Source organism: Lynx canadensis, chromosome D1 (genome assembly GCF_007474595.2).
Source record: "Lynx canadensis isolate LIC74 chromosome D1, mLynCan4.pri.v2, whole genome shotgun sequence".
Lineage (NCBI taxonomy): Eukaryota > Metazoa > Chordata > Mammalia > Carnivora > Felidae > Lynx > Lynx canadensis.
In genome coordinates, this window is record NC_044312.2 from 86,907,881 (window position 1) to 86,930,398 (window position 22,518).

At 41.5% G+C, this 22,518-nt stretch overlaps 1 long non-coding RNA gene across 1 annotated transcript in view; it reads left to right on the plus strand.

Annotated features, from left to right (window-relative positions):
* The window catches only part of LOC115525946, a 64,947-nt gene that overhangs the window by 21,360 nt on the left and 21,069 nt on the right, over positions 1-22,518 (plus strand). The window contains exon 2 of the long non-coding RNA XR_003972498.1: positions 7,791-7,943. This is a non-coding gene — a long non-coding RNA (uncharacterized LOC115525946). The remainder of the gene's footprint in view (positions 1-7,790; positions 7,944-22,518) is intronic.

Genomic DNA, 22,518 nt, shown 5'->3' on the forward strand with positions numbered 1-22,518 from the left:
CTGGAGGGTAGCTAAAGGGAACTACCTTCTCCCAAAAGGATGTGCATGCCCTTCTGCCTCTGTCCTCCCAAAGTGACTCCTATGAAAGCTGGAATGTGTCTGAGCTGGCCCGCCAGGAATTGCTGAATGGTGGAGTTTATTTCTGCATGAAACAAAACACCTATTTTTCCCCCCTTCTGCTTGGGTCCATGATTTGGCTGTATTTAGCAGAAGAAAGGCAGGGAAAAGGCACACTTTGAAATTGTAGCAAGGATTTGAGCAGATTGAGTTTAATTTTGGATACAAATGTCCAGGAAAAGTCTCCCTTGGCTCCCGCTCGTGGTTCACTGAGGCGTAAGGTGATGCTCCATTGAAAGGCCTGCTGATCTCAGCCAGTGCCAGCTGATAATGACAAAGTGCAGGAGGAGGGGGCCGTAGGCTGAGCCCAAGGAGGGCTGCTCTTCCCCAGGATGCTTCCAAAGACTCTGCCCAGCTCCACCGTGCATGGTGGGACAGAGGGCAAGAACCTGAGAGCTGCTCGAGTCCCAGCTTGGCGATAAACATGCTGCATAGCCTTTTCCCACAGCTTAGGTTTGATTTTCCTGTTCCATGAAATAAAGGGACTGGAATAGATGAGCTATAAGATCTTTTCTTCCTGATGTTTTAGGATTCTGACATTTGGACCATCTATAGATGCTGGAAAGGAATGCCAGCCAAGTGTGTAGGTTAAAATTTGGCACAACTATTTGGGAGGGCACTAGCTTCCAAATGTTTTAAGGTACATGCCCTTGGCCAGGTGTCAATTCTTGGGATGTATCCTGTGGAAATACTAGCATAAGTATGCAAGCATGGATGTTTATAACTGCAAAACATAAAAAACAACTTTTGTGTCCACTAGTAGGGAAGTGGCTAAATAAATCTACGATACAACCACAATAAAGAATGCACGTCCATATGTACTAAAAATAAAAATATCCCAAATATAACTTTAAATGAAAAAATTAAATTGCTGAGTAAAAATTATATACAGTGTGATTACATTTTTCTGAAATGAAATCCAGGTATGTGCAATGCATATTGTATTTAGTTATATATTTATATGCATATGTCTAGAGAAAAAGTTTCACACCAAAAGTAATGTGGCTTCCTGTGGGGCTGCACAGTTCAGTATAGTAGCCACGTGTAACTACTAAGTTCAAAATATAGCTGGTGTAACTAGGAACTGGATTTTAAAATTTTATTTAATTTTGGGATGCCTGGGTGGCTCAGTCAGTTAAGCTTCCGACTCTTGATTTTGGCTTAGGTCACGATCTCATGGTTCATGAGTTCGAACCCTGCATTGGGCTCTGCGCTGGCAGCATGGAGCCTGCTTGGGATTCTCTCTCCTCTCTCTCTGCCCCTCTCTCTCTCTCTTTCAAAAATAAATAAATAAACTTTAAAAATAAAGTTTAATTTAATTTTAACTACTTCATATTTAATTTAAAAACGGGTACTTCAACTGTATGTTTTGTGAAATCTAAATACAAATCAAGTATTTTCAATGAAAATTTAGCATCCAAATTGAGATGTAAGTGAAAAGTACACACCAGATTTAGAAGACTTAGTACCAAAAGTAGTAAATATCTCCATAATAATTGTATATTTTATGAATAATTTGTTAATGTTGATTATATGTTGAAGTAGTAATATTTGGGATACATTACTTTAAATAAAATACATCATTGAAATTAATTACACCTGTTCCTTTTTACTTTTTTAATGTGGCTACTAGAAAACTTTAAATTACATATATGGCTCACATTATATTTCTACTGAGTACTGCTGCTTTGGGAAGTGGAATAGCAGAGAAGCTAGACTAACTTTTTATTTATATACTTTCATATTGTTTCATATTGTTACAGTATTGTTACAGCTTTGCCATCACGTTATTATAAAGTGGAACTCTCATTGTGGTATCTCTGTGATTTTCCAGCATCTTCTGATTGCTTGACCCTTTTTTGGATGACTGCTATCCTCAGCAAGGATACCTCTGCCTGACAACCATCCCAGCTGTGTTGGAAAAGGGTGTTTCTCAGAGAGTAGGAGTTAAGCCCAAGAGAGGGAAAAAAAAGAGAAATAATCCTTAAAGAAATCTCCCCTGTTCTCTCCTGCTCCCTCCTTCTCCTGTATCAAGATTCCCCAAAGCTTTAGGGGATCTTTAGTCCTAGGCTGAACTTCCTACCTCACTAAATGACAAGGCCAGGATGTTAATGTTCCCCACACAGACACGTCTGCATTATACATAAAGATGTCTGTGTTACACATAAACACATTATGGCTGTAACAATATCACTTTCAAAGGAGCACTAATCCGCTGAAGTCATCGAGTCAGAAAACATTTGTTTCTCCATGTCTTGTGTCTGAGCTGTGTGTGAGAGAGAATAGTAGGAAGGAGGGAAGGAGGAAGGATGGAGGGAAGGACAAAAAGCGACAGAGTGCACTTAATAAAACCCTTCTTTGCAGAGGCAGCTTTTCAAACTGTGCCTCTGGTTTCTTATTTGTTTGCTATGGTGTCACTTCCCTATACAATTTTCTGTTTAAAAACATTGATTATAATCTTTTCTTTTTTTTTTTAATCTTTATTTATTTTTGAGAGAGAGACAGAGCGTGAGCAGGGGAGGAACAGAGACAGGGAGACATAGAATCTGAAACAGGCTCCAGGCTCTGAGCTGTTAGCACAGAGCCCGACGCGAGGCTCAAACTCATGAACCGTGAGATCATGACCTGAGCTGAAGTCGGCCCCTTAACCAACTGAGCCACCCAGGCGCCCCTGATTATAATCTTTTCTATACATACTGACAGATACACAGATGACCCTAGTCATAATCTTGGGTATGACGTTGGGTTTGAATGGATGTCATAGGGTGATGGTGGAGAAAAACCCAGCTGTGGTTCTCAAGGACCAGGAAATAGCTCCATGCTCCCCCAAAACCCCAATTACCCATATCTCCCTAGATCATGTCTCCTTAGATCATATTCACTTCTTTCTATTTGTCTTCCTTGCTAGGCACCTCTGTCCCCAGTACTTAGCACAGAGTCTTACAAAGAGTAGGCTTTTAATAAAAGTTTGTTGGTTGAATGAATGGAAGAATGAATGAAGAAATAAACAGCCCTACCCGTCAAGGGTCAGTCTTATCTAAAACATTAATGAAATTAGAGTTTCATCTCAAAAATGGACTTTTAAAATTTTCCATCTTGTTTACACTGTGTTTATTAAATACCTATTATGGGCTAAAAGCTTGCTAAACAAAGCCATATTTTACCCACAAACACAAATACACACATACACACAAGGTCCCTGCCCTTATGAAGTTTACAGTCTGGGGAGAGAGGGAAGGCAGAGGTCAGGCATAAATACACAAAATTAAAAATTACAAATGGTAATAAGTGTTCCCAAAAATATGATCAGGGATGATGACAGAGAATAAAGGAAGGGGCTATGCCAGTTTAGCCAAGCCAATTTTTCTCTTCTCTGAAAAAGTGACATTTAAGCCAAAGCACTGAGGATTGGGAGTCAACTATTGAATAAACAAGTTAGGGTTGGGAGGGGTACAGAAGACAGGAAGAGTCTTCCACACACCCAGGAGCAACACTTGCTGCTTCTGTGACTTGCCATCCAAATGTGCTCTGTAATTCGAACGTGACTTGATTCATGTGGGTGTTAGGGCCCATACTAATTTGCATGCCTGGCTAGGTGTGGGAGTCTGTTGGGACCCACATGCTCAGAGTGTAAAGAGGCTGATTTCCCTTATTAGAAGGGCCATGTGATTGTAAGGGGGGTGTTCTGGCAGTGGGCTGAGGAGTGGTTGGCATTAGGCTGGTAATTTCATTCCCTTGTTTTCAAGGTTCTCATACTTCTTTAACGTTAGCTTCTGCTTTTCAGATCTCTCACTAATCAAGTTTTATTTTATTTATTTATTGAAAAAATTTTTAATGTTTATTTATTTTTGAGAGAGAGAGAGAGAGAGAGAGACAGAGCATGAGTGGGAGAGAGGGAGACACAGAGTCTGAAGCAGGCTCCAGGCTCTGAGTTGTCAGCACAGAGCCTGATGCGGGTGTTTGAACCCATGAGCTGTAAGATCATGACCTGAGCCGAAGTCAGACGCTTAACTGACTGAGCCTCCCAGGTGCTCCAAGTTTTATTTTAAATATGTATATTCCCGTTGTCAGTAGTTAAATTGGATTCATAAGAGAGATAATTCTTACTTTTCACCTTATACTCCTTATCCCTTTTGACTACTTTAAGATAGGAGTTTTTATAACTTATAAAACTAGTAATACATACAATTGTAAGCTATATATACAGTTCTGTTTAACATGTAGCCCTATGACTATGGACGGGAACTAGTTTTCTTCTGATTATTAATGCAATATAAGCTCAATGAATTTAGATTTGGAAAAATCAGAAAAAAAATAAAAAATAAAGTAAAATTCTCCATAACTTCATCATGTAAAGATTACCACTGATAATGTCTTGTTATATTCTTTCCCAATGCCTTTTTAGAAATAGGATCAAATTCTACTTGTTAATTTCTAAAGCTGGCTTTTAAAAACTCAATATATGTAGAAACCTTTCCATGACAATAAATGCTGAGCTTTTGTATGGATATATCGTAATTTAAGTTAATGGACATTTAGGTTGCAATTTTTACCATACAATTAACTTTTAATCTAAATTTTTATGAAATTTTATGTGTCTGTCACCATCCAGAGTTTTACCTGATTCCTCACTATTCAGCAAACAAAAGTGATTCTTACTTGGCAATCAAAAAATAGGATTTTCTTTGCAAGTACATAATTAAGTACTTCAGGTAAGTTCCAATGAGTGCAAACTAGATGTTTGAAAATCTAGATCAAATTCAGGACTGTTTCCTAACCAAATCAAATTCAGGACTGTTTCCTAACATCGCTAAGCAATTTAAACTGCAAGTTTCACCCTTTCAAAATTCCCTTCAAGTTTCCCTAAAAATGCCCTTTCTTAAAATATCAACTTCTCAGAAGGTTGGTGGTGAGGGGTAGGGAGCCATGCCCCTGAAGTATCTAATGCTTTAAGACTAGCTCATGTCTGTTGCTTGGAGGTGGTGGGGTGAGGCGGGGGGATGAGTACTCCCCCAGAGTCCATTGCTCTCATCACAGCTGTTACCCTGTGACCAACATGTCAGGCAGGTGAGGAGGGCAGGACAAGAGGCAAAGTTCCACATGCCTAGGAATCAGAAGTGTGTAGGTTGGAAGGATTCTAGTCGTTGGAAGCCCCCACATGGCAGGACTTGAAAAAGAGAACCTCAACCAGTCTCTCCAGCAAAACAGAACATCAGCCAGGGCTGGGATCTTGCAAGATCTTCATGCAAGATCAGCCTGTCTCAAGCCAGGGAATACACAACGATCCGCCCCACCTTCAAACCTGATGTTCCCCTTAGTTACAATCCTGTGATTTCCAAAAGACTATTTTCTGTTTCTTTTCAGCTATAGCAACCTGCTCTCTTAAATAGCTTCTTTATCTAGTGGGGCAATTACAGTCTGTGACTAACAGCTGTGGTTCATAAACATGAGTTTCACTGTTTGGGTCAGTAGTTCTTAGCCTTTTCCGAACGGCAACTCCCCCAGCTGATCTTGGCATTAAGAGAAGCACCTCTCCCTCAGCACTCTGATGGGTACTCAATAGTGCAGTTTACTGGTGGAGGGTTCTGTTTTCCCATTATAAAGGAGGTGACATTTTTATTAAGTTGCAAGTCCTGGCATCTAATACCAAACATATTTCTGGATGTTGGTTTTATTAGTGGTTTTAACTTTCCCCATTGAGTTTTTCTTTGTATTCCAAATAGCCATGTCTTTCTTTTAGAAAAAAAGGTCCTTTCAAAAAGTAGTTCTTCACTGTAAAACTTGAAGGAGAAAATCTGCAAGATCTAAGGCTTGATGGTGAGTTCTTAGACCTGACACCAAAAGCACATTCCATAAAAGAAAATAAAAAGATAAATCACACTTCTAAAGAATTAAAAGCTTTTGCTGTGTGAAAGACTATGTAAAGAGGAGGAAAAGACAAGCTTCAGACTAGGAGAAAATATTATTTGCAAACCACACATCTGACTAAGGATTTGTATCAAGAATATATAAAGAACTCTCAAATTTCAACAGGAAAAACAAACAACCTAATTAGAAAATGGACAACAGAAGAGCCATAGCATCAAAGAGGGTATACAGACAGCAAATGAGCACATGAAAAGTTGTTCACCATCACTAGCCATTAACGAAATGCATTTGACCATGATGAGATACTACTACACATCTATTAAGGTAGCTAAAGTAAAAAAAAATAACGACAATGCCAATGCCAAATGCTGACAGGGAATCAGAGAAATTGGATCTCTCATACATGCCTGGTGGGAATGTAAAATGGTACATTGACTCTGGAGAATAGGTTGGCAGTTTCTTAAAAAAACTAAACATAGGGGCGCCTGGCTGGCTGAGTCAGTGGAGCATGTGACTCTTGATCTCGGGGTCATGAGTTTGAGCCCCACATTGGGTGTAGAGATTACTTATATAAATAAAAACTTAAAAAACCTAAACATAGACTTTCCATATGACCCAGCAAATTATCCCTGGGCAGTTACCGGAGAGAAATGAAAAAAAACCTGAACACAAATATTCATAGCAGCTTTATTGGTGATAGCCAAAATGCACAAAATGCTAAAACATCCATCAATAAATAGTTAAACTATGGTCCGCCATACCATGGAATCAAACTCAACAACAACAAAAAAGCCAACTATTGATATATGCAGCAACCTGGAAGGATCTCGAGGGCATTATGCTGAGTGAAAAAAGCAAATGTCCAAAGGTCACATACTGTATGATTCCATTTATATCACATTTGTGAAATTATAGAGATGGAATTCTAGAGATGAGCAGGAGGTGGGAAGGAGGAAGCTTAGTGTGGCTATAAAGGGTAGTATGAGGGAGATCTTTGTAGTGGTGGAATGGTTCTGCATCTATATTGCAGTGGTGCTCACACAAATCAACACATGTAATAAAATCACACACACACACACACACACACACACACACACACACTGTACCAATGTCGATTTCCTGGCTTTCATATTGTACTATAGTTAAATAAGATGTAACTACAGAGGGAAATGGGTAAGGGTATCCAGGACCATTCTGTGCTATCTTTGCAACTTTCTGACTCTGGAATTGTTTCAAAATAAAAATTTTTCTTTAAAGAAATTCATGCTTAGTGTAGAAAATTTAGAAGGTGTAGGAAAAAATATGAAGAATACGGTTTTAAAATTCATACCCTTTTGATATATGTATTTGTTTTAGAATGTTAGAGTTTATTGCTTAATTTTTGATTTGAGATAAAAGTCACTTAACATAAAATGTCATTTTAACTTTTTTAAGTGTACGATTCAATGGTGGTTTTGGTTTATTCACCATATTGTGCAACCATCACCATTGCACAATTCCAAACATTTCCATGAGCCAAAAGGAAACTCCATATCCATCAGGCCCTTTTCCCTCCCCTGCAATAACTAATCTACTTTCCACATCCCGTATGATTTTACATTTACAAAGTGTGCCTATACGTGGAATCATACAACATATGGTCCTTTGTGACTGGCTTCTGTCACTGAGCATAATATTTTCAAGGTTCATCCATGTAGTAGCCTGTATAAGTACTCCATTGCCTTTTGTGGTTGAATGATATTCCACTGTATGGATATATTTAATTTTTATTTTTGATAAAATTTTTCTTTGTTCCTTTACTTCAGGATCTGTTTTAGATAGTTTAGTGAACTCTCTCCAGCCTGGACTGCTGACCTGTGACCTCCCATTATTCAAACCAAGGCTGACACATGTGGGCATCTGGAGCTTTGTTCCCTCACTTCTCAGCCTCACCTCCTAAAATAAAGATGCTCCATTAGGTAAGTTGTTAACTGGGACTCACAAGGTCTATGCAGGGGAGGATGTCCTTGTGGCCCATCAGAGATGATAAGCCAAGTCAAATGAATGGAGTCAGGGCGGGAGGGATGGGAGACAGCCAGCCTGTCTATGAATAGCAGAGCAACTTTAGTAGCTCCTGGTCACAGGCTTGACCCACCTCTCTAGAACAAGGAGCACTAAATATTTTTCCCAAAGCAATATTTTGCTAGCTTGTTTTGGAAAAACAAACGTGTTGCCAGAGTGTCCCAGCTCTCCACATTGTGCTCCTGAGTCTAGAGCTGTCTGTCCTACAGTGTTGCGGTCACCTGCTCTCTATTAAGCATTCTTTCCTTCTGTCACTGGTGTCAGAACTGGGCTGAGTTGACTGTGCCCATAGTACACTGGTGTCTTAATGAATGTGAAGCCTATTTACTGAGCCCTTTCAATGCGTAGGCCCTGGACTGAGCCCCTTTTTAAAATTTTTTCAATGTTTATTATTTTTGAAAGACCGAGCGTGAGTGGGGGAGGGGCAGAGAGAGAGGGAGACACAAAATCCCAAGCAGGCTCCAGGCTCTGAGCTGTCAGCACAGAGCCCAACATGGGGCTCGAACTCACAAACCATGAGGTCATGACCTGAGCCAAAGTTGGATGCTTCACCAACTGAGCCACCCAGATGCCCCTGAACTGAGCCGTTTACATTTATCATCTTGGTTTAGTCTCACAGCAGTTCCATCAACCATGTTCTTATTCCCATGGTAAGATTCAGAGACAGGGGCTTAAAGAGTTTTAGGGTCCAGTCCAAGATCATCTCACCACTGAGTGGCTTGGCTAGGATGCAACAGTGTCCTATTAATCATCCAAGTGTGCTGAGAGCATAGATCCTGGAGCCAGTTCAAATCCTTGCTCCCTGTTCATTAGCTATTTGGATTTGCCTCCATTTCCCTATCTGTAAAATGGGACTAATAATAATACCTACCTCATAGCATTGTAAAAATTAACTACATGTATCTGTGTACAGTCTGAGAGCTATGTGCCATGTGAGTGATCACTGTTGTCATAGTCATTGTTAATATTACAGTGACTCTTAAAAATAGGAGAGTGAGGCAGGAAACAAACAGATGACCCAAACAGACACCATTTCGTGTTGCTTCATGAGATTTCTCCTGGCCAAGTAACACAAGATGTGCTGCCTCCAGACTGCTGCTCCCAAACCCAGGGGCTTTCAGCAACCAGCAAAGTGAAGCCAGCCATTTGCAAAGCCAAATTCTTTAGGTCAGTGATGAGTCTATTAACAGGAAAGGGGACTAAGTGGGGATAACTCTTTCTCATGAGAGCCAGCAATGGATTTCCTTTGAAAAAGTATATTATGTGGCCACCCAGAACCTTGCCTTTTGTATATATTTGCTTAGGAGCATCCAGTGCTCATATTTTGTGTATCTCTATTATCACAACACACCATGGATTATCAGTGCTACAGGAAATACAGCCATTAGTGCCTTTAAATCTAACCAGATTAGAGAACCAATTCCAGAAACTCTACAACCAAAACACAAAACTCATCTTTAAGATTTGGTTCTTCTAGAGGCACCTGGGTGGCTTAGTTGGTTAAGCATCTGACTCTTAATTTCAGCTCGGGTCATGATCTCACAGTTCGTGAGTTCGAGCCTCACATTGGGCTGTGTGCTGACAATGCAGAGGCTGCTTGGGATTCTCTCTCCCTCTCTCCTTCTCTCTGCCCCTCCCCGACTTGTGTGCTCTCTCTCCTCTCTCTCTCTCTCTCCTCTCTCTCTCTCTCTCCCTCTCTTTCTCAAAATAAATAAGTAAATAATTTTTTAAAAGATTTTTAAATCTAGATAGAGCAGCTCTAGATTTCTATAGGTTCAAAAGGATAACATGAGACATTACCTGCCTCACAGTGGGTTAGTTGCAAAGATTAAGAGCGCTGGTGTTGGTTGAGCCTTGCCTAACTCCTCTAAATTGGCGGTTATCAAGCAAATGATCGTTTCAGTCAGGGCCCAAATTGGGTTCAATCTGAAATGCCGTCAATGGCCCTGTGAAGGACTTCTTTTTGAGAGGCCCTAACTTGGCTGAAGGAAGATAGGCCAGGCTTAGCTGAACCAGATGGGCCTCACTGAACTCAGGGAGCTACAAAGAAAGGACTTTTCGGGCAAGCTTCAGACTAGGGTCTTACATACAGTAAGAATGTCCTGCTGACATAGGGCCATGTGCCATCTTTATAGCACTGAGTCCCTCCCTGCACAAACTCCAGGCTCCCATGGCCTTCAGGAAGGACAGGGTTTACAGCTGATCTTATTTAGGAAAGAGAGGCTCTTACCAGAATCCCTGAGTACAAGCAATGCCTGGTTTTTGTGGGAGGGGGGAGGCAAATATACACTTAGGACTGGTGTCCAAGAGAAGTGCTCTTAGAATTCTCAGGATCTTTTTTTTTTTTTTTTTCATCTCTATTAAGAACGATATGTCTTTAAGATTTTGGAAACTTGTCTTTATGTGGTTTTTACCCGTATTCCCATTCCATGTACTAGTAGAAGATACTAATTGAACTCTTTTATCTTATGATGAAGAAGCTGAGGCCCAGTGTCAGACAGCCATACAGTAATGAAGGCCCAGAACCCAAGACTGCTGACCTCAGTCCAGTTTTCAACCCTCAGAGTCACACTGCTGAAAGATGATTCTAAAAAGTCCTTCTACGTAGTTTGTTCCTCCTCTCTGCCAAGGCTGGTGGGTGCCCTCCTGGCAGATAATTTTATCCACACACTGTTCAGAGTGCTCTGTAGCATGTTCCACCACAAACTAGAGCTTCTGCCCAGATGGGAAGGGAGTAACTCAAGGTCGGTATGAGAACCGAAGTGATTAAAAGCCTCAACAGAGCAATCCTGCTGATTCAGCATGACTAGAGAATGGTCTTTCTGATTATCTAATGTTTCCACTCATGTTTGTTCAATGAATGAATATATGGGATGTTGAAATATAAAACCAGCAATGCTACTGAATTTAATTCGATCTTTCTTCCCTTCGTGTGTCAAGGTCATCATGATGAGTATGGGTTTACTGTTCTGGAGAATTCAACCAATAGAGAACAGGGTTGCCCATTTTAGGTAATTTTAGGTAATTTGCTGACCCTGTTGTAGAAGGTGAGGATGACCAAGCTGGTTCTTCTCTCTCTCTTTTAAAAAGTGAATCCTCGGGGGGTGCCTGGGTGGCTCAGTCGGTTAAGCCTCCGACTTCGACTCGGGTCATGATCTCACGGCTTGTGAGTTCGAGCCCCGCATCCGGCTCTGTGCTGACAGCTCAGAGCCTGGAGGCTGCTTCGGATTCTGTGTCTCCTCTTCTCACTGCCCCTCCCCCACTTGTGCTCTGTCTCCCTCTGTCTCTCAGTAATAAATAAACGTTAAAAAAAATTTTTTTTTAAAAAACTGAATCCTCAGACTAACTAACTTGGATGTAAATTAAAAATAAAACAAACAAAAAAGACATAGAGGTCTTAAAAGAAAAAATATGTAAATAAGTAAATAAAATAAAATACCCCCAAAGATTCAAAAAAAAAAAAGTGAATCCTTGGAGCACCAGGGTGGCTCAGTTGGTTAAGTGCCCAACTCTTGATTTCAACTCAGGTCATGCTGTCATGGTTCATGGGATTGAGCCTCAAGTTGGGCACTGTGCTGTCTCCCTTTCTCTCTGCCCCTCCCTTGATCACACTCTCGTGCTCTCTCTCTCTCTCTCTTAAAAAAGTGAATCCTCATATCAGTCCACTTATCTTCCACTTATCCTTTTCTTCATAATAACATCTTAAGGAATGTACACACACACACACACACACACACACACACACACACACACGCCTAGTATCTGAGCCTTTAGTTGATTGGACCATAGTTAGCCAGTTGTTAGGACCATCACACAGAGGATTACGTCTTAAACTTTCCCCCTGAATTCTCTATTAACAAGACGGGAGACGTGCCATGGGTCATGCGATTCTTTTTACTCTGTTTAGGAACATGAACCTTGAAGCCAAGAGGCAGAAACCAGCCCACTGACACAACTGATGACTACACACAGAGCCACTTGGTGATGGCTTCAAGAAAATGATGTCAGTTTTTAAAAATAATTTTTTAAAATTCCAATGACCAGTTAGTTACAGCTTAAATTTTTACATGTTTTTTTGAGCAGGCAATGAATTAAGCACAAGGAAGAGTAAGCAAAGAAATATGTTCAGTAAATTAAATAATAGAGGCTTTTACTGACACCATTCTTTTAACTTACTGCTTTTCAACTTAAGCTAAATGTTTTAAACTTTTTAAAATAATTTTTACACAAATCGAGATTTTATCTACGTCCAGGTAGATTCTCCTGGCTTATGTCCAAAAGACTTGGTCCTTTTGAAAGTAGGATTCTTTGCTTTTCTTCGAGTACTTATTAGCATCTTTTGCTTGTCAGGAATTATGGCAAGTATCGAGGCTGCAAAGGAGTAAGACACAGCCCCTGTCCTATGGGGACTGACATGGAAACTAAATGCTCAAACTAGGGGTGCCCGGGTGGCTCTGTTGGTTAAGCGTCCGACTTTGGCTCAGGTCATGATCTTAAGGTTTGTGGGTTCGAGCCTCACGTTGGGCTCTGCTTTGACAGCAAGGAGACTGCTTAGGATTCTCTCTCTCTCTCTCTCTCTCTCTCTCTCTCTCTCTCCCTCCCTGTCCCTCCCCTGTTCACACACTTGTTCTCTCTCTCAAAATAAATAAACAAACTTAAAAAAAAACATGACAGGAGAAAGTAGCATCGTTCTCTACATGAACGTTGGGCTCTGTGCTGACAGCCTGGAGCCTGCTTCACATTCTGTGTCTCCCTCTTTCTCGGCCCCTCCTCCACTCACACTCTGCCTCTCTCTCGCGCTCTCTCTCTCTCTCTCTCTCAAAAATAGATAAACATTAAAAAAATTAAATGCTGAAACATTTTCTCACTGTCACATCATTTTCCTTCTTCGTCTTCAATCTATGCTTTATAATCTTCCTTACACGTCCTACGGTTTCTCTACAGGGTTTATACATACTTTCTCTACTTGGTTCTCTTTGGGATGTACATGTCATTCAATTTGACCAACTTTGGTTAACCAATGTAACCAAAAATGCTGCTGTGCATTTTTTCTTTGTTTAACTTTTTTTTTTTCCTCCTGGAGTCTTTCTTTGGCCCTAGCTAGCAATCTGAAATATTGAGGAGCTAAACTGAGAAGAGTCTGCTTGTCTCAGGTGCCCCACACAGGTCTCACTGGTAAGGGTTTTATTATATCTTTCTTTCCCAAGTTTGTTCTAGGCTACTTATCCCTAAATTGTCTTCTTTCATATTAATGAACCATCATTCTTATCCACAAAGCATTATTCATAATAGTTAAGAAAAAAAAAAACCCAGAAGTAACCTGTATCTTCATCTGTAGGGAGGTAGTTAAATAAACTATGGCATATCCATGCAATAGAGCCCACTTCATGCTTTAAAAAGAATGAGAGGTCCCTAAAACTGTGGAACACGTAAAAAGCAGAGGTTAAAATGGTGGTTGTTGGAGGCTGGGGCTTGGAGGAAAGGGGGAGATGTTGGTCAAAGTGTACATAGGTTTATGTGGGATGAATGAGTTCTGGAGATCTAATGGACAGCATGTTGACTATAGTTAATACTGTATTGCATCTTGAAATTGGTAAGAGTGGATGTCACCACGTGCAAAAAATGGTAACCATATGAGATGATTGATATGTTAATCAGCTTGATTGTGGTCATCATTTCACAATGTACACATAAACCAAAACAACATGTTGAACACCTCACGTATGTGCGATTTTTATTTGTCAAGCATAGCTCAATAAAACTGGGTGGAGGGGGAAATGAGAGGTCTGTATGACCAGGTATCTGTGATACATTGTAACATTTTTAAAAAGCAAGTTATAGAACAATATGGGTTGTATGACCCATTTAAAAATACATATGTGAAACTGTATAAAGTGTATCTGAATGCCCGCATGTGTACACACACACACACACACACACACACAGTATTTGAATGAGAAAATTCTAGGAGATAAACAGATGTAACAGTGGGGAGTCTAGCAAGCGAAGTAGGTGAGGAACAGATGAAGGAGGGATGCACTTTTTAATAATGCACTTTTGTATTCATTCTTTTAACAATGAATAGATATAGTTGTTATAAGTAAATAAATAAAAAGAAGAATATAGCATTTTCCTAGGTATTTCAAAACTATGTATTCTTCTAGGCTTGCACAGCTGGTTTAGTTTTCATTTACTTTGATCATACACTTACCTCCTCTCTTATAGCTGGAGGGCATTAAGGCTCCCAGACTGACAACTGTGTCCCCACCTTCCCCTCTGCTGCCTCTCCAGATTCCCCATCCCTCGGGATAATGCAGAATATGTTTCGTTCGGACTCATTGTCTGAACTGTACATTGTTCCTGGAAATCTTGGTCACGTGATAGATGGAGTTGTTCTGGAAAATCTATCCTCCAGTCCCTGAAAGGAAGCCAGAGTGGTATTGTTCTCATCTCACAGATCAAGAAACTGAGGCACAGAAAGTTGATGGGGGCTACAGGCTACCTAGGCCACATGAGAAGTTAAAAGTAATGGGATATTGTGGAAAAGGTGTTGGGTTCAAAGCCTGGAGTCTCAAGTTAAAGTTCTTGACATACTACATTTTATTTAAGCAAAATTTTGACTCCCTAAGCCCCAGTTTTCTTGTTGGTGAAATGATTATAATACTTGCCTCCCAGAGTAGTATTATTACATGAGAGTATTTAAAATTTTTGTTGCATATGGTAAAGCACCGTATGTATCATAGAAGGACCAACCACAGGAAATTAGTTATGAGTAAGTCAGACCACTGTAGTTGCATATACAACTAGGCTTTTGTTTGTTTGATTTTCTTACACTCGAAACACAAATTTAAAAATGTCTTTCAAGATTCTTAGAAATCTTGTTCCTTTAAACTCAAGCTTTATTTTTCCCCACCCCAAATATTTCTCCTCATGCCTTTTAAAAGAGGCACAAAAGTATCAGTTCCACAAGGAAGGCAACAATGCTCTGCTAGAATGCCATACCAAATTGGATAGAAGTCTAAAAGCAGATTAAAGTTGTTTCAAATGCTTCAAAGAGGAGGAAAAATCTAATCCCCCAAGCCTTCTTTAAATCCATATTCCTTAATATCAGAAAATTTCCCAAGTCTTTTAAAAGGCCCAAATATCATTTTACAGTTTGGAGTAGTAATGGAAAACACTTCCCCATTTTTAAGAACATTCTTCCTTCCTTAAAAAAGGGCTCAGTAAAGCTGGGTCCCCCTTGTGAAGGAACTGGGCCCACGAGTTGCCTGCCTTAGCAGGGAGTGGGGCAGCCATCCCCAGGGCCCTGAGCCTGGGGCTGAGGGCTAATTACTACCTGGAGAATTCCTTCAAGAAGCAGTGTCAGGCATTTCCCTGTTATTTCTGGGCGAGATCTGCGTGCCTGTCATTGTGTGGAAGAACGCCCAGTCCCTCCACTATGTAACACTGAAGGAAAGAAAGTTTCCAAATGAGAAGAAAAACAAGGCTTGTAAGGACAGAAGTAAGTAGGACCATTCTCACTGCTTTAGAAAACTTCTTCTTAAGCTGTCTTCACCTGCCCAGAGAGGCCAACTCTTTTCCTGAAACACTTTTCCACCAGGAAAAGAATCATCTTCCCTTGCTGACCTATGGAAACAATTCTAAGAGCCCCAATTATAACAATGAATATTGATTGAGATTAACCAGGTATCAAACACTTTGCCAAAGGTTTTACATGCTGTATCTCATTCAATCCACTCAATAGCCTTGAGACAGGTAACGATTATTAGCCCCATTCTAGAGATGACAAAGTTGAGGTCTAAAAGGCTAATGCAGCAGCCAAGTGACAAATAGCTACTTAAGTGATTGAGCAGGTGCACAAGCCTAGATCTTTCTGACTCTGAAGTCTATGCTAAAACAACAATGCACTGCCTAAATACAGCTCCCAGGCAAGTATGGAGAGGGCCCGTATTGAACACTTCTGTTCTACGTTCTAGCTGAAATTTTACTACAATTAACAATAGCAGCCAGTGTCCCTGGTAAGCGTGCTGAGTGATTTACATGCCTGGTCTCATTTAATGCTTTCCAGCAGGTTTAAGTGGAATAAATAGGCTACCCTGACGCTAGAAATACTTTCTGCCTCTTCTTCAGAATTTTCTTTTCTCCTTTTCTCCTGTCTTTTTCCTTCTCTCTCTCTTCATCTCTGAGATGTCAAGTGCATTCTGGTTGCATTTTGACCTTGCCTCCAGCCTGGCCTAAATTGCAAACCTTGGAAGAAGATAGTGAAGGGAAACATCTTTTTAGGTATCTTCTACTTTAGTAGGAGAAGTTTGGGGGGGGGGGGCGCGGAGGGGGGGTTACAAGCGTCCCTCTCTGCTCTCCGTCTTCAGGACACCTCCCTGTGGACAGTGCCAGAACGGTGACCTCAGACCACAGCCTGAACACTGATTACAAGTAATCCAGCTCCCGAGGTGATAGAGTGTCCTTTCTTTAAAAAGGAGATAAAAATAGCTAAGAAACAACACTTTCCTTAGTTCTCTGAAAGGTTGGCATCCTTCCAGGATAGACTTATGTACTTTTTGTACTTGGAGGAAAAAAAGAGATGGGATTTGATCCAAGAATGGTCCTACAAACGAGAGAAATATGGAGCGAGCAGCTGGAGCTGGGCAGCCAAGTGGTACCACCAGCTGCAGGCCCATTAATTAACATTCCCTGGTATGTAGCATCTCTAGTGACCTTGATCCTTGTTGAATTCACAGAGATAATTTTTACAGAGCCTCTACTTTTCTCACTGCAGTGTATTTATCCAAGGAGTACCTTGCATATTTCCCCCCATATCTCCCAGCAGTAAATTTATTCTAATTGCAAAGAGATATAGCAAAAGCCTGATTGAACACTTGGCAGTTTATAGAGATTTATTTCGGAGGCTTAAGGGGGGTTTTTAGAGTGTGTGACTAGAGCAGGATTGAGGGGAGCTAGGGAAAGGAGCCCAAGAGAAAATGTAGATTTAATGGATCTATAAAATGACCCCTCTAGATAAATGCTTGTTCCAAAGATGCTTAAACAGCCTGACCCAAACCGGGGTCTGTGACAGCCAGTCTGACATGAGGTGTCTGAAGCATCGCATATTTCTCTATGGGTTTTCAGGTTTCCATATGAAATTTGTTATTCCCCAGGCAGAGGTGGGAGAGGGGTGAATCTGTTTTCCAGAGGGAAGAAGTATATTTAACTAAAAATTTCCAAGTACTAAAGACTATGAAAAGAGGCAAAAATAAACTTCCAGCACCTGCCCTTAAAATCGCTCTGCTTGTGTCTGTCTAAGCTGCATTCCGAATTTTAAACGTAGGATCTTAGAAGGCAAATCACGAGAGCCTAGCAGGGGTTCTGTACTAGAAAGGACAGCCTTCGGAAACTTCCAGCCCGTAATGAGACGGGCGGACACTCTATCCTCTAATGGGGCCTTATGCTCACAATAGACTTTGCATGCACACACTACTGAACTTTTCCACGAAACCCTTCTAGGCTTTTGATCCCACGGGTGGCATTCATCTTTTTTTTCAGCTGCTTTGCAAGTTTTGCTGAGGATGAATTTTAGGACTTTCAACTGTTAGATTTGTTATATTATAAATCTACTCACTGTACTAAAATGGAGACATTTGTTCTGGAGGAAGAGGCAAGACAGGAAAGGGTACAAAGTAGACACTAGTGAGGAAGAAGGCTGGAAAGTCGGTGACTGGACACTTTAGCCAGAGTCTAAATGAGGAGTGGGTCAGAGGTTTGTGATGTCCCCTGCATGTTTGCTTTTTTTTCTTTTTTTCCTTCAGGAATTGGCATAAGGAGACCTTGGGAACATCTTTTTTAAGTTTCTGATTGTCAAGTTTAACACACAGGGGAAAAAAGCCATTTAACAAGTTGTTTTAAAGTCAATACCCAGAAGCACCTGGGTGGCTCAGTCAGTTAAGGGTCCAACTTTGACTCAGGTCATGATCTCATGGTTCATGGGTTCAAGCCCTGATTCGGGCTCTGTGCTGATAGCTCAGAGCCTAGAGCCTGCTTCGGATTCTGTGTCTCCCTCTCTATCTGCCCCTCCCCCGCTCACACTCTGTCTCTCTCTCTCTCTCTCTCTCTCTCTCTCTCAAAAATAAATAAACATTAAAAATTTTAAAAAATAAAGTTAACACCCAAGTCAAGATGTATATACTATTGCTAACTTTCCCCCATAACCCCTCTCATGCTCTTAGAGATAACCACTATTGTGGCACTCATGGGGACCACTTCTTTGCTTTTTTAAGCAAAACACCAAGTGTGCATCTATATAGAATATAGTTTACTTTTATATCTTGGAAATTTATATAAATGGAATTAATGTATTGTTCTTTTGTATCTGGCTTCTTTTGCTCCATTATGTTTGTAAGAGTACCTTGTGTTGTATGGAGCTCTAGTCCATATTCATCATGGCATGATCATTGTGACAGAATATTTTTTATTTACTGAACTGTTACATGTATTGCTGATGGACAATGGGGTTATTTCCACTCTGGGGATATTGCTAACAAAGCGGCTGGGAGGGTTCATGTGCGTGTTTTCAGGCGCACTTGAGAATTTGCTCGGCCTGCCTGGCTAATGTCAAAACAATCCAAGCTTGAATCGAGATTAGTCCTAGGTGTAATGGCAAAATGGACAGAATTTGTCATTTGTTCATTCATTCCATAAGCATGAACTAAAAACTTCTATTGATGGAATAGCAAATAGATGACACAAGCTATCTCTCCTCCCTTCTGTGCTCAGAGCAGATGTTACTAGTTCACCGGGGTGTTCTTTCCTATTGAGTCTGAAGTGGCTTCAGAATCATTTGCAACGTGGTCCTCAAGGCAGCCACTGTTAAGGATCAGAGATGGGGGTGTGATGTTTAATTTTTTTGTCTCAACCCAGCTATGTGGCCAAACATTATTCCAGATGTTTCTGTGAAGGTTTTTTTTTTTTTTTTTTTTGGTTGAGATTATCTTTTTAGTTGAGATTTACTCAGTCAGTAGACTTTGTTTAGTCTTTTTATTCAGTAGACTTTGAGTGAAGTAGATTACCCTCCATAATGTAGGTGGGCCTTATCCAATCAGTTGAAGCCCTTATAGAAAGAAGACTGATTTCTCCTGAGGAAGAAGGAATTCTGCCAGAAGGCTGCCTTTGGATTCAAACTGCTCCTCTTCCCTGGGTCTCCCACCAATGGGTTACCCCTGCAGATTTTGGACTTGTTATTCTCTGCAATCAAGTGAGCCAATTCCTTAAAAATATAAAAATCTCTCTCCGTCTCCCTCTCTCTCTGTCTCTCCCTCCCTCCCTCCTATTGGTTCTGTTTCTCTGAAGAACCCTGACTAATACAGGTGGCATGATATTGACATAGGATGGTCTGATGGGAAAGGAACAGAAAGCCTCTCAAACTAATTTAAGTAAAAGGGATTTATTGTTGATAGAATAGAACCCCTTAGAATTAAGCATCAGGGTGGATGAGGGAAGATGGCGGCGTAGGAGGACGCTGGGCTCACCGCGCGTCCTGCTGATCACTTAGATTCCACCTACACCTGCCTAAATAACCCAGAAAACCGCCAGAGGATTAGCAGAATGGAGTCGCCGGAGCCAAGCGCAGACGAGAGGCCCACGGAAGAGGGTAGGAAGGGCGGTGAGGCGGTGCGCGCTCCACGGACTGGCGGGAGGGAGCCGGGGCGGAGGGGCAGCTCGCCGGCCAAGCAGAGTCCCTGAGTCTGGCTTGCAAAAGCGGAGGGGCCTGACGGACTGTGTTCTGACAGCAAGCGCGACTTAGTGTCTGGGAGGTCATAAGTTAACAGCTCTGCTTGGAAAGTGGGAAGGCTGGAGGACAAAGGGAGGGAGAGCTGCTGAGCCCCCGGACGACAGAGCTCAGTTTGGTGGGGAACAAAGGCGCTCGCCAGCGCCATCTCCCCTGCCCATCCCCCAGCCAAATCCCAAAGGGAACCGGTTCCTGCCAGGGAAATTGCTCGCTCCGCGCAAACACCCAACTCTGTGCTTCTGCGGAGCCAAACCTCCGGCAGCGGATCTGACTCCCTCCCACGGCCACAGGGCCCCTCCTGAAGTGGATCACCTAATGAGAAGTGAGCTAAGCCTGCCCCTCCTGCCGCCGTGCACCTTGCCTACCCACCCCAGCTAATACGCCAGATGCCCAGCATCACCAGCCTGGCAGTGTGCAAGTAGCCCAGACGGGCCACGCCACCCCACAGTGAATCCCGCCCCTAGGAGAGGGGAAGAGAAGGCACACACCAGTCTGACTGTGGCCCCAGCGGTGGGCTGGGGGCAGACATCAGGTCGGACTGCGGCCCGCCCACCAACTCCAGTTATACACCACAGCACAGGGGAAGTGCCCTGCATGTCCTCACCACTCCAGGGACTATCCAAAATGACCAAGCGGAAGAATTCCCCTCAGAAGAATCTCCAGGAAATAACAACAGCTAATGAGCTGATCAAAAAGGATTTAAATAATATAACAGAAAGTGAATTTAGAATAATAGTCATAAAATTAATCGCTGGGCTTGAAAACAGTATACAGGACAGCAGAGAATCTCTTGCTACAGAGATCAAGGGACTAAGGAGCAGTCACGAGGAGCTGAAAAACGCTTTAAATGAAATGCAAAACAAAATGGAAACCACCACGGCTCGGATGGAAGAGGCAGAGGAGAGAATAGGTGAACTAGAAGATAAAGTTATGGAAAAAGAGGAAGCTGAGAAAAGAGAGATAAAAAATCCAGGAGTGTGAGGGGAAAATTAGAGAACTAAGTGATACACTAAAAAGAAATAATATACACACAATTGGTATCCCAGAGGAGGAAGAGAGAGGGAAAGGTGCTGAAGGGGTACTTGAAGAATCATAGCTGAGAACTTCCCTGAACTGGGGAAGGAAGAAGGCATTGAAATCCAAGAGGCACAGAGAACTCCCTTCAGACGTAACTTGAATCGATCTTCTGCACGACATATCATAGTGAAACTGGCAAAATACAAGGATAAAGAGAAAATTCTGAAAGCAGCAAGGGGTAAACGTGCCCTCACATATAAAGGGAGACCTATAAGACTCGTGACTGATCTCTCTTTTGAAACTTGGCAGGCCAGAAAGAATTGGCACGAGATTTTCAGTGTGCTAGACAGAAAAAATATGCAACCGAGAATCCTTTATCCAGCAAGTCTGTCATTTAGAATAGAAGGAGAGATAAAGGTCTTCCCAAACAAACAAAAACTGAAGGAATTTGTCACCACTAAACCAGCCCTACAAGATCCTAAGGGGGGACCCTGTGAGACAAAGTACCAGAGACATCACTACAAGCATAAAACATACAGACATCACAATGACTCTAAACCCGTATCTTTCTATAATAACACTGAATGTAAATGGATTAAATGCGCCAACCAAAAGACATAGGGTATCAGAATGGATAAAAAAACAAAGACCCATGGGGTGCCTGGGTGGCGCAGTCGGTTAAGCGTCCGACTTCAGCCAGGTCACGATCTCGCGGTCCGTGAGTTCGAGCCCCGCGTCAGGCTCTGGGCTGATGGCTCGGAGCCTGGAGCCTGTTTCGATTCTGTGTCTCCCTGTCTCTCTGCCCCTCCCCCGTTCATGCTCTGTCTCTCTCTGTCCCAAAAATAATAAAAAAACGTTGAAAAAAAAAATTAAAAAAAAAAAAAGTTAAAAAAAAAAAAAACAAGACCCATCTATTTGCTGTCTACAAGAGACTCATTTTAGACCTGAGGACACCTTTAGATTCAGAGTGAGGGGATGGAGAACTATTTATCATGCTACTGGAAGCCAAAAGAAAGCTGGAGTAGCCATACTTATATCAGACAAACTAGACTTTAAATTAAAGGCTGTAACAAGAGATGAAGAAGGACATTATATAATAGTTACAGGGTCTATCCATCAGGAAGAGCTAACAATTATAAATGTTTATGCGCCGAATACCGGAGCCCCCAAATACATAAAACAATTACTCATAAACATAAGCAACCTTATCGATAAGAATGTGGTAATTGCAGGGGACTTTAACACCCCACTTACAGAAATGGATAGATCATCTAGACACACGGTCAATAAAGAAACAGGGCCTGAATGAGACATTGGATCAGATGGACTTGACAGATCTATTTAGAACTCTGCATCCCAAAGCAACAGAATATACTTTCTTCTCGAGTGCACATGGAACATTCTCCAAGATAGATCATATACTGGGTCACAAAACAGCCCTTCATAAGTTTACAAGAATTGAAATCATACCATGCATACTTTCAGACCACAATGCTATGAAGCTTGAAATCAACCACAGAAAAAAGTCTGGAAAACCTCCAAAAGCATGGAGGTTAAAGAACACCCTACTAACGAATGAGTGGGTCAACCAGGCAATTAGAGAAGAAATTAAAAAATATATGGAAACAAACGAAAATGAAAAATACACAATCCAAACGCTTGGGACGCAGCGAAGG